The 12,004-nt window shown below is 33.6% G+C and overlaps 2 pseudogenes across 2 annotated transcripts; both read left to right on the top strand.

Annotated features, from left to right (window-relative positions):
• The first annotated feature begins 3,721 nt into the window (after positions 1 to 3,721).
• LOC146921935 (receptor-like protein kinase FERONIA pseudogene) lies at positions 3,722 to 6,553 on the top strand (annotated as a pseudogene). The gene has a single exon (XR_015012280.1). The product of XR_015012280.1 is annotated as a receptor-like protein kinase FERONIA pseudogene (transcript).
• A 2,184-nt stretch (positions 6,554 to 8,737) lies between these two features.
• On the top strand, positions 8,738 to 11,740 carry LOC146921934 (receptor-like protein kinase FERONIA pseudogene; annotated as a pseudogene). Its single transcript, XR_015012279.1, has one exon. The product of XR_015012279.1 is annotated as a receptor-like protein kinase FERONIA pseudogene (transcript).
• The last annotated feature ends 264 nt before the right edge of the window (positions 11,741 to 12,004 follow it).

Below are 12,004 nucleotides of genomic sequence, written 5' to 3'. Positions count from 1 at the left end.
AACTTATTTATACAAAATAGCTTATTTGTGCAAAATAGCTTATTCAAAACAGCTCATTTATACAAAACAGCTTATTTGTGCAAAACAGCATATTCAAAACAGCTTATTTATACAAAACAGCTTATTCCGATTTCATTTTAAAAAACAACTTATTCAAAACAACTTATTTATGCAAAACAACATATTTATGCAAAACAACTTATTCAAAACAGCTTATTTATGCAAAACAGCTTATTCGAAACAACTTATTTATACAAAATAGCTTATTTGTGCAAAACAACTTATTCAAAACAACTTATTTATACAAAACAGCTTATTTGTGCAAAACAGCTTATTCAAAACAACTTATTTATACAAAACAGCTTATTTGTGCAAAACAACTTATTCAAAACAACTTATTTATACAAAACAGCTTATTCGAAACAACTTATTTATACAAAATAGCTTATTTGTGCAAAACTTCTTATTCAAAACAACTTATTTATACAAAACAGCTTATTTGTGCAAAACAGCTATTTTGCACAAAATAAGCTGTTTTGAATAAGCTTTTTATGAGTTAGAGAGAGAAATGAGTATGGATTATGAGTTTCTTTACTGGAACGTTGTTTAACACTGAAATTATTACTGAAACCATAATTATGGTTTAATGGTTTTGATAATCATGTATGTGAAACCAAGATAATTGTGTAATGGTTTTTAATGAAATTATTATTGTTAGATGGTTTTGAATAATGATTAAGATGTTATACACTGAAATTATTACTGAAACCATAATTATGGTTTAATGGTTTTGATAGTCTTCTAGGAGAAACCAAAATAATTGTCTAATGGTTTTACTATGACTATGGTTTCTGTGAGTTGGTTTCAAAACCATTTTGTTGTGGAAATGGTTTCTGTGAGTTGTACTCCAAAACCATTTTGCAGTGAAAATGGTTTTCGTGAGTTGGTCTCCAAAACCATTTTGCTGTCGAAATGGTTTCTGTGAGTTGTACTCCAAAACCATTATATGTACTTAATGGTTTTGAATTTTCTATGAAAATGGTTTTGAATTTTCAGTTCTGTTCTGTGAGTTCTACTCCAAAACCATTTACATCATTCAGTTCTGTGAGTTGTACTCCAAAACCATTTTGCTGTGAAAATGGTTTATGTGAGTTGTACTCCAAAACCATTAGATGTACTTAATGGTTTTCTTTGAAAATAACACTCATCACGCAAATAATTTTCCAGATAAACTCAAAACCTAACACGAATCCATTCACAATAACACTCATCACGCAAATAATTTTCCAGATTCATATAGCAACAACATCCAAACTGTTTTCAGTCTCAAAATACACGGAATCATAGCAAAATCGAACTCAAACAGCAAGCATCTCAATCGAAAATCACCATACAGTCCTGAGACTGGAACGAAATTAGAGCCAAGAAGGTGAATCTGAAACCAGTTCGAAGAAGAAGAAGTAGGCTCGGTTCCGTTTCTCCATTATTTCATATCTTTTATAAAAGATATGAAATAAAACTTAATAAATCTTCATCTGCACAAAAAAAAAAACTGAATAAAGTTTCTTTTTCAAGAAACTTAATATATATTTTTTTTAACAAGAACTTAGTAATTTTTTATAGACACATTAAAATAAGTAAATGAACTTGTAATAAAAAAGAAAAATGATATAACGAAAAAAGATTTATTTGATTGATTGATTCACAATTTCACATTCGGATCTCAACTCTGAAGAAAAACGACAAAATAAGTGTCCAAAAAAGTTTCATCAGCATTTTCACAACACAGAGTACATAATTACATATACACGATGATGATGCGCGTTGAGTGAACGTTGCGATCATATCTGAGATTCGATGGCATCATCCTCCACCAACACCGGCAAGACGAAGATCCTACCTGATTCTACTGATGACGATGAACACACCGAAGTTGAAGACATGGAAGAAGATGAAGACGTAGGTTTTTCAATTATCCAATCGAATTTTCATTTTTGTTTTTGTTGATGTGAGTGAGGTGAAAGAAGAAGAAGAAGAAGAAGAAGAACGGTTTCTTTGAGATGAAAGAAACGAGAGAGAAGATGGTGAGTATGCGGTGGCGGTTGTGGTGGTGGCGGTGGTGGAAGAGGGTTCCGGTGAGTGAATACGACGGAAGCGGTTGGAAGTGAGAGTTGGAAACCATGGGTTTGAGAGTGAAAATTAACTATGGTAAGATTATGGTTAAGTTGTTGTTGTTGAGAAAATGAGGTTTTAGATTTTGAAAGTGTTGAGTTGAGGGGAAGGAAGAAAGAAGAAGAAGGAAGGAAGGAAGGAATAGAGTGAGAATGGCATACACGTCACTGAAGGAAAGACCAAAATCATGATCGTTAAAGAAATCGGACGGTTGTGATATGTTTGAGTTGAAGCATCAGATTATAACACCTGTCCTTGATCTAATGGTTCTGATTTGCTTATGCACCATGCATAAGGAAATCCTTATGCATAATAACTTTTGCCAATCATAACTTCATAAATTATTGATTCATTACATCAAGATTAAATCATTAAAATAAGTCATCAAACTAAACTGTATACAGCTCCTAAACATTACATCAAACAAACGAAAATGTTGAAAATACCACCACAACGTCCACGTGTCCTGGACTTAACGTTTTATTTTATTCAAAAAACTGACGTAACAGATTATTTTGACCAACATAGATGAAAATAAAGGACTAATATAAACATTTTAGAAATGATGGAACCAAAATAAAACTCTTAAATTAATTTGGGGATCAACTGTCTAATTAAACATTTTGTTCGTCCTCGTGAGCTTAACTCAATTGGTAAGGACAATGCATAATATATGCAAGATTCGGGGTCAAACTCCAACCACAAACATTTTTGTTCGTATTCTACATGGGTTTTATTTTGTGTTAAGACTATGAATTTCAAGACTTCAAATGGAAATTTTTCATAGATCGGAAGTGTGGACGAAACCTGCCCGGATCTGTCGGTGATACGGTAATTGGTGGGCTAGCAAAACATTGACCCATTAAATAGTCAAATTCAAAAGATATAAAAATAAATAAATATACAAATATTTCTACACACGTAACAAAAAGTATGAATTTATTTGCACTTTCATATATCTATTACTCCATCCGTTTCAAAATACATGTCTACGTCAACCACTTCACATATGCCAATACACAATTTTGACTGTTAATATCTTTAATTATCTAAAGTAAAAAATTCTAAAAATTTAATATTTTGAAAATATTTGTCGAGACAAATCAAACAACATCTTATATGCTAATATTTGTATTTATAGATTAGTTAAAAAATATGGTCAAAGTAAGTCAAGTGAATAGTACACATTGCAAAAATCGGACATGTATTTTGAAACGGAGGGAGTAGATTTTAATATCATATTTAACTCAATCTTACAAAACTAGTTTGTAAGGTGAGGGAGGGGTATCGTATTATATGATACTTGATTTTTACGTCGATCATAATTCGTTTCTATAAAACTGACTTATAAGATGAGATGTGTCATTGTACTCTTATCGAAACTCTTATTATTAATATTTGTGACATGATTTTTGCCACTAAAGTCTTTTATTATTAAGATATGATGATGCTTGAGTAAACATAATAAAACTAAAACAGAACATTCAATGCAAAAAAAGTTGGGCTAAACAAAATAATTTTTTTTGCTCTCAAGACAACATACAAGTAAACCAAACATTACTCCTCCCTTAAATTTTCTCTGTTCAACCTCAACATGAAGGAAACTCACATAATAGTGTCATCTAGATTTGTAACTATCTTCACACACCACTTAATACTGTTCTTCTTCTTTTTCTTCATTCATTTAACATCTTGTGATGATTCTATAAACATCCCTTCAGACAAAATCCTCCTTAACTGTGGTTCATCTGGATCATCAACATACAATGGTGTAAATTGGATGGGAGACATTGGAACACTTTTCTTACCTCAACCATATGACACAACTTCATCAACAACACTCTTAAACTCAAGCACACACAAAGTAGCACCAAAAATCCCATATTCAACTGCAAGAATAATTCATCATTCTCCATTGACCTACTCATTCCCTTTCTCTTCCAAAGGCCTTAAATTCATTCGTTTATACTTTCTCTCAACTTCATATTTACCAATAAAGTATTCAAATTCCAACTCCTATTTTTCGGTCAAATCCGGTCCTTACACTCTTGTTAACAATTTCAATCCATTACTTGCTTCACAAGAAATCAACTCACCTTATATCACTAAGGATTTCTTTGTCAAAATCAAAGAAAATAAACTCAACATTACTTTCACTCCATCTCCTCAAATTCACAAAGCTTTTGCTTTTATAAATGGAATTGAAATATTCTCAGTACCTAACAAATTATTCTCTCATGCTTCAAATTACAAGGTTCATGTTCCTTATCTTGGACAAAAAGAACCGTTTATTATCAGCAATGAACATGCTTTTGAGAAGCTTTACATGGTCAACATGGGTGATTATTCCCTAGACAATGAAAATGCATTTGGGTCATGGTTAGATGATATCAACTACATATCTGGTTCACAAGATGGAACTGTTCTTGTCTTGAAGGATGCTAGAGTTGATATGATTCGAAGTTTTCTCGATTCAAATGACTATAACTATTCAGCACCTGATGAGTTATATTGGTCTGCAAGAACAATGAGTAGTAGCAATGGTGATTCAAACATAAGGTATAATTTAACATGGTCATTTAGTGTTGATTCTGGATTCAAGTATCTTGTTAGGCTTCATTTCTGTGAGATATCGATGTCGGTAACAGATATTAATCAGAGGGTGTTTGGTGTTTATATAAACAACCAAACAGCAGAGGAGAAATTGGATTTAGTTGCTTTGGCTGGTGAACCTTTTAGTCCTTTGTATAGGGATTATGTTGTAATGGTTCCTATAGAGACTATGTTGATCTCACTTCATCCAAATTTGGAGTCAAAACCAAAGTATGCTGATGCTATATTGAATGGTGTTGAGATTATCAAGTTAAGTGATAGCAATTATAATCTTGCTGCAAGTTTCCAATTGAAGAATGAAAAATTACACAACAAGAAGAAATTTCTAATTTTTATTGTTGTTGTAGCTAGTACTTTAGGTTCCACTTTGGGACTTTTCATAACATTTTTCATTCTTAGAAGAAAAGGGTGGACAGTAATAAAAAAGGGAACTTTGAATTCTACTGCAAAAGGTGAAGAAAAGATTCAAGTAAAAGTGATATCAGGTAATTGTTATCAATTCACTTTAGCAGAGATAATATCAGCAACAAATAACTTCAATGATGATCTTGTCATTGGTGAAGGTGGTTTTGGAAAGGTATACAAAGGAATGATCATGCTTGATGGAGTGACTAATGTGGCGATAAAGCGTGCTAAACCGAGTTCACGGCAAGGACTTAAGGAATTTCAAAATGAGATCAATTTTCATTCATTTTATCACATGAATTTAGTGTCATTGTTGGGCTATTGCCAAGAGAGCATTGAACTTATAATTGTGTATGAATACATGGATCAAGGTCCACTTTGTGATCATTTATACAAGAAACAGAAGCAATCACTTTCATGGAATAAAAGACTAGAGATTTGTGTTGGTGCAGCTAGAGGAATCCATTACCTTCATACAGGTGGAAAGAATCCGGTGATTCACCGCGATATAAAGTCATCGAACATATTATTGGATCAGAATTTGGTACCAAAGGTTGCAGATTTTGGGTTGTCTAGAATGGTTAATTCTATTTACCACACTCATGTTAGCACTGAGGTTAAAGGTACATTTGGATATTTAGACCCTGAGTACTATAAGAGAAGAAAAGTAAGTGAAAAAAGTGATGTTTATTCATTTGGGGTGGTTTTGTTTGAAGTGTTGAGTGGAAGACCAGCAGTGAATTGTATGGCAGTGGAAGAGGAAAATGAGAAAGTTGGTTTGGTAGAATGGGCCATGAGTTGTTACCAAAGTGGAACTATTGATAGATTGGTTGATTCTTGTTTAGAAGGAAAAATAGGGCAAGAATGCTTAATGGCCTTTGTGGAAATTGGTGTTAAGTGCTTGGCTAGCAAGAGTTCAGAAAGGCCAAGTATGGGAGAGGTGGTCAGTAATTTGGAGAAAATTCTTTCCTTGCAAGAGAGTTTGGAGGGACATGAAATCAAGACAGATTATATGGATACATAGCACCAAGGCGTATCTGACATATGTCTGTATTTGACACGAACACAACATAGCACCAAGGCGTCAACATATCATATTGATTCGTAGCACAGATACTTAAGATTAAATGCGTGTTCGGTATCCGATACATGTTGGTGTTTGACACTAACACAACATTGTCGAGTGTATTAGTTTGTGTGTTTTAATCCCTAATCATGATTAAAAAATGCTTAAGAGTTTAGTTTGTTTTGTTCGGATAAGCTTGTTAGGTAGTTACAAGAGACTTGCTCTCTAAGTCATTGCATATAAATACTTGCTTGTAACTCAATTTCACAATCCAATGAGAATAACAACTTTCCAATATTATCTTCTCTCTTTCATCAATCCATAACAAACCCTAACCACCATAACTAACTTCATCTCCTTCATTAGAAACACTAATTTTCGATTACTTGTGCATGAAGAAACCATAGCTGCGCTAATAACGTGAAACTAATGTAGTTACACGAGGTCAGACAGCTTGAATTTTCAAAAAAGTTGGTTGTCGGGCAACTACACCTTAATTCCCAAGCAATGTAATTTTTTTGGTAGTATATTGAAACAAATTATTATATTTCTCATCAATGAATTTTTAAAATTTTTATGACAGCAGCAGAAAGAGAAATATGTTACGAAAATGTGAAGTTCAACTACTAGACTTTCTAGCATTCATGGTTTTTTTTTTCTTTCGAATTTTTTTATGATAAAAGACTATTTAGGGACAATAGCTAACTAAGCCTATAAATGGTCCGGTCAGCATAATTGATCGGTCATGCCATATTCATGGTTGAAATCATCAAAATGGGTAACAACTGATGTGGTCTGGTTTGATCAGTGTCACTTACTACCGGTGGTGGAGCCAGAATTATTATAAAGTTTGGGCAAAAATAATTTTTAACACATTTGTTTCTTTGTAATTTTTGAGATGTAGGCCTCTTTCACTCTTTGGGTTTGTGATAAATTGCATTTGCAGCAAATAATCAACATTCATGGGAGTTTACATAAGAAATTGCAAGCAAATAATAAAAAAATCTAAAGAAAACGCCCAACAAAAAATATACATAAGAAATTTATAGAGGTTTATATAAGAAATTCAGAGGAATTTACATAAGAAATTGCAAAAGTTTTGGGCCAGAGCCCGGACAACTGCCCAAGTTTGCCGGGCCTTGGATCCGCCCATGCTTACTACTACGAAAATTGCTTTTTTAACAAAGAATACTTCCAATTGACACAAGTAAATGACCTTAATGCCCCTGGCGGTAGTTAACTATCGCTGGAAGATCCGCCGGCAGTTAACTGCCGCTGGGATCCAGCGGTTGAAGATGTTCTGGAACATTTAGATGATTTGCTTTTATTAGATGAAATGTGACACTTTTTGGTCGGTGTTAATCCGTTTTTTGGTTGATACGCGCCGACGTATTTTTTTTGGATATACAATGTAATGACCAATTTTTTTGGGTGATATGTAACTAACCTTTAACTATTTATATGTATATCAATATATTTGAGTTTCGCATTTATTAGTAATTAATGTACATTACGTGTAATGTTTTGCATAATGTGGAAAATTTGATGAATTTCAAACAATTGTTAAACGTTAACGCATTATCGGTTTGATGTAATGTAACCGAATAATTGATAAACTATGAAATGTTGATGTTTATGATTGCTAGACTGCACTGGTTCTGTAACTGGTGTGAGCGGCAGTTAACTGCCGCTGGAAGCCAGCGGTTGTTAACTACCGGCGCTTTAACCAGCGGCTGTTAACTGCCGCTGGGGTAAAATTTACTTGTGTCAATTGGAAGTATTCAATTTCAAAAAAACAATTTTCTACTACTACCTCAAACTTGTTATTGTTAGACAGACGATATGATCTGGATTCAAACCTCAGCTGTCTTTTGTGTGAGTTTCCAGTAATTATCTTATAAAAAAAAGAAAAAAAATGAATAACACACTAAATATTACAACATGCATGGTTAGTCTTACGTCCATTGGTTGGGATTGGCTGATAGAAGGGGTTCATGTATTAAATGAATTTAAATTTTTGTTGAATATACTATATTCGGTATCTTGAGGGGCCAATAAGTTTGTTACTTTGAAATATGTGAACCAAATATTATGTCATGGGATTTCTCTGACTCTGTGTCTACATCAAATTAAATATATGGCTATTTTATGACCAAGTGAGGAAAAGTATACATATTCCACGAAATTGTTAATAGATTATAAAAATCTAAGTGGATATATAACCAAAACAAGAAAGGATTGAAAGAAGATTCTATTGGAAATTCAACACGACAAGAGTTTCTACTGAAAATTCAAACAATAATTTTGGAAATCAATATTGACAACGCGCTTTAAATTTATTAATGTTATTAGCTGGATTTGATTTAGATGCTACTGAAAAATCTATCATCTTCCTTTCTTTTTTGAATGACTCAAGTAAACGTGTTTGACTTAAGCTCTTATGCTATTAGTCAACAAGCTTATAGTTTTTTAAGCTGATTGAACCGGCTTGAATCGTTAGGTCAGAGAAAACCTCAAGACTAAAAGTTAATTGCAAAATTACCTATCAACGAGATCCTCACATCCTCCGTAAAATTCAAACTTAAGTGCTTGAAGAATATTAGTCGAGTCCTTACCAACTGGACCGACCTTTGTATGTAACAACCAAATAATCATCTATGTGCTACTTTTTGCCAAACAAAGTTATAAAGAAGCAAAACATAAATAGTTTCAAAGCTCGTCTTATTTACCATTCTCAGAAAAGAAACCATTTAGGTACAAAAATGTTGGAGAAATTCATGAATGTTGTTACATGTTTTATTGTGTACATTTTTTTCTCAAACATTTTACACATAGTAGTTAATGCTGACAATACTAGCTATGTCCCCTCAGAAAACATAGTTCTCAATTGTGGTTCTAACACATCTGAACTTGTTCAATATGATGGTAGAATCTGGAATGGTGACATTGATTCACCATATGTACCATCCTATGAAGACATCATCAACAAGTCCTTAACAGCAAAAGCACCTTCTTCAAATCTTCAATCCATTCCTGAAGTTCCTTATATGACAGCTAGAATCTTTCAATCTCAATTTACATATAGATTTAATGTAACTTCAGGTCCGAAATTCATACGCCTTCATTTCTACCCTTTTTCTTATTTGGACTTCAACATGTCAAAAGCTTTCTTATCTGTCACTGCTGGTAACTTCACTCTTCTGCATAACTTTAGTGTTTCTCTAAATGCAGATTACTTTAACTCAGCATATTTAATGAAAGAATTCATTGTGCATGTAGAAGAGAACACTCTAGAACTTACTTTCACTCCATCATCAAATGATTCTGATGTTTATGCATTTGTGAATGGTATTGAAGTTGTTTCAATACCAAATGGTTTATACATTGGTGGTGATGATTCCCCTATTCCTTTAGTTGGCCAGGATAAACCAGTTTACATTTATAATGATTCAGCTATGGAAAATTTGTATAGATTGAATGTAGGAGGGGAACAAATTCTACCGAAATATGATACCGGTATGTTTCGCAATTGGGATATCGATGATGGTTACATCTTTGGGGAAGGATATATGAAACCCTTCAATATGAGCATGAAAGTTTTGTATACGGATCATGTTCCAGAATATACTGCTCCTGATGATGTCTACCGCACGTCGCGTTCCATGATACCGATTGAGCATGGACTTGTAAATTTAAATTACAATCTAACATGGTTTTTTGAAGTTGATTCTGGCTTCCTGTATCTAATTAGGCTTCATTTCTGCGAAATTTCTTATGAAATAACTAGGGTGAATGAGGTGGTTTTTTCAGTTTTTTTGAATAATCAGACAGCTGAAGAACAGTTTGATCCAATTGATATAGGTGGGGGACCTGGAGTTGCTATTTACAGAGACTATGTTGTGTTGGTTCCTAACGACAGTGATGCTAAGCAAGATCTTTGGTTAGATCTTCACCCTTACAAGTATTCAAAACCTCAGTTTTACAATTCTTACTTGAATGGTGTTGAGATCTTTAAACTTAGCAGTGTTGATAAGAAGAATCTTGCCGGCCTTAACCCTTCCGAAAAGAAGATTGGATCATCTGCAACAGCTACACCCCATGTTGTTGAAAAGGTTAAAAGCTCAAAGAAACTAAAATTCATCCTCATTGGATGTGGACTAGGTGTCGTGGCAGTACCGATTCTTTTGTGCTTCGTTTTATTGAAGTTTAAGGTGATTAAGCCTAGAAAGATCATGTCATGTTGTGTCCTTTCCCCTAATCAAACTGAAATGGCGAAAAAGTCATCATCATTTTGCTGTCAATTTTCATTGAAAGAGATAAAAGTAGCAACAAATGACTTCAATGAGGCTTTGCTTATAGGAACAGGTGGATTTGGGAGTGTTTACAAAGGTAGCTTTGATGATGGGGCATCTTTTGTAGCTATAAAACGCGCCGATCTAATGTCTGAACAAGGTGTTGTAGAATTCGAGACTGAGATTCATTTGCTCTCGCGTGTACGCCATAACAACCTCGTCTCACTTTTGGGCTACTGCAATGAAGATGATGAGATGATACTTGTTTATGACTTCATGTCCAATGGAAATCTTTATGACCAACTTCATTTGAAGCAAAAAGATCAACACCAGCCTCATTTGTCATGGATTCAAAGACTTGAAATTTGCATCGGAGTTGCAAGAGGTTTGCATTATTTACACACCGGCACAAAGCCTACAATCATTCACCGCGATATCAAGACAACAAACATACTCTTAGATCATAATTGGATTGCTAAAATTTCAGATTTTGGTTTGTCAAAGGAAAGTTACACTTCCTTAGGCACAACTGTCGTCAAAGGCAGCACCGGTTACCTTGATCCGGAATACTATCAACGACGCGTGTTTACTGAGAAATCTGATTTATACTCACTTGGTGTGGTTTTGTTGGAAGTGCTAAGTGCAAGGCAAGCTTTAAGTCCATGTGATGATGATGATGATGATGATGAGCATTTGAGCTTGGCTGAATGGGCTAAGTTTTGCTTTGAGAATGGAAATGTGGAAGAAATAGTGGATCCAAATTTGGAAGGAAACATAGTTAAGGAGTGCCTTGAGTTATATTTAAGTGTTGCTATGAAATGTTTGGCTGAGAGAGGAGTGGAGAGGCCATCCACTGGTGATGTTCTGCAGAACCTTTTCATGGCATTGCAGATTCAGAAAAATGGTGGTAATGTACATGATGATTTACAGGACTATTCAGACTTGACACCTGGCATAGAGTTCTCTGATATTATGATGCCTGTTGGCAGGTGAATGTGATTTTTTGAAACTAAATTGAGTTGATGATGTTATATATTATTATGACTTTACTATTCAAATGGTTGGTTGAATTTAAGTAATAGTTTGTTTGAAATGAATTTCAATTTGAAAGTAGTAGGAGCCAAAAGCAATGTATAGTTCTTATTTTCATTGTAGACTACAATGTCATGTACATATTGTATAGTAGAATCAATGAATATATGTGAATTCAATTCTATACTGTGTTTTTTTAAGCAGACTACTTTTGACTTAATTAGGGCTTGAAGCTTCCTTAATAACTAGATATTAACAAGTATTTTATAATGTTGAAGATTGTGCAGCAAGGATTCTTCAATGGGGAAATTGATTTCTCATGTTAATGATTAATTTGATATAGGCCTTTTGAATTTATATTCTTGAAAATATATTACTTGCATTCAGTTATTGCAAAAACTTATAGTAGTCATAAAGCATTTTT

Source organism: Medicago sativa, chromosome 5 (assembly GCF_051527215.1).
Source record: "Medicago sativa cultivar Bolivia chromosome 5, Bolivia_mono, whole genome shotgun sequence".
Taxonomy (NCBI): Eukaryota; Viridiplantae; Streptophyta; class Magnoliopsida; order Fabales; family Fabaceae; genus Medicago; species Medicago sativa.
The sequence above is the reverse complement of the archived record's forward strand: the minus strand, read 5'-3'. Positions and strand labels throughout refer to the sequence as shown.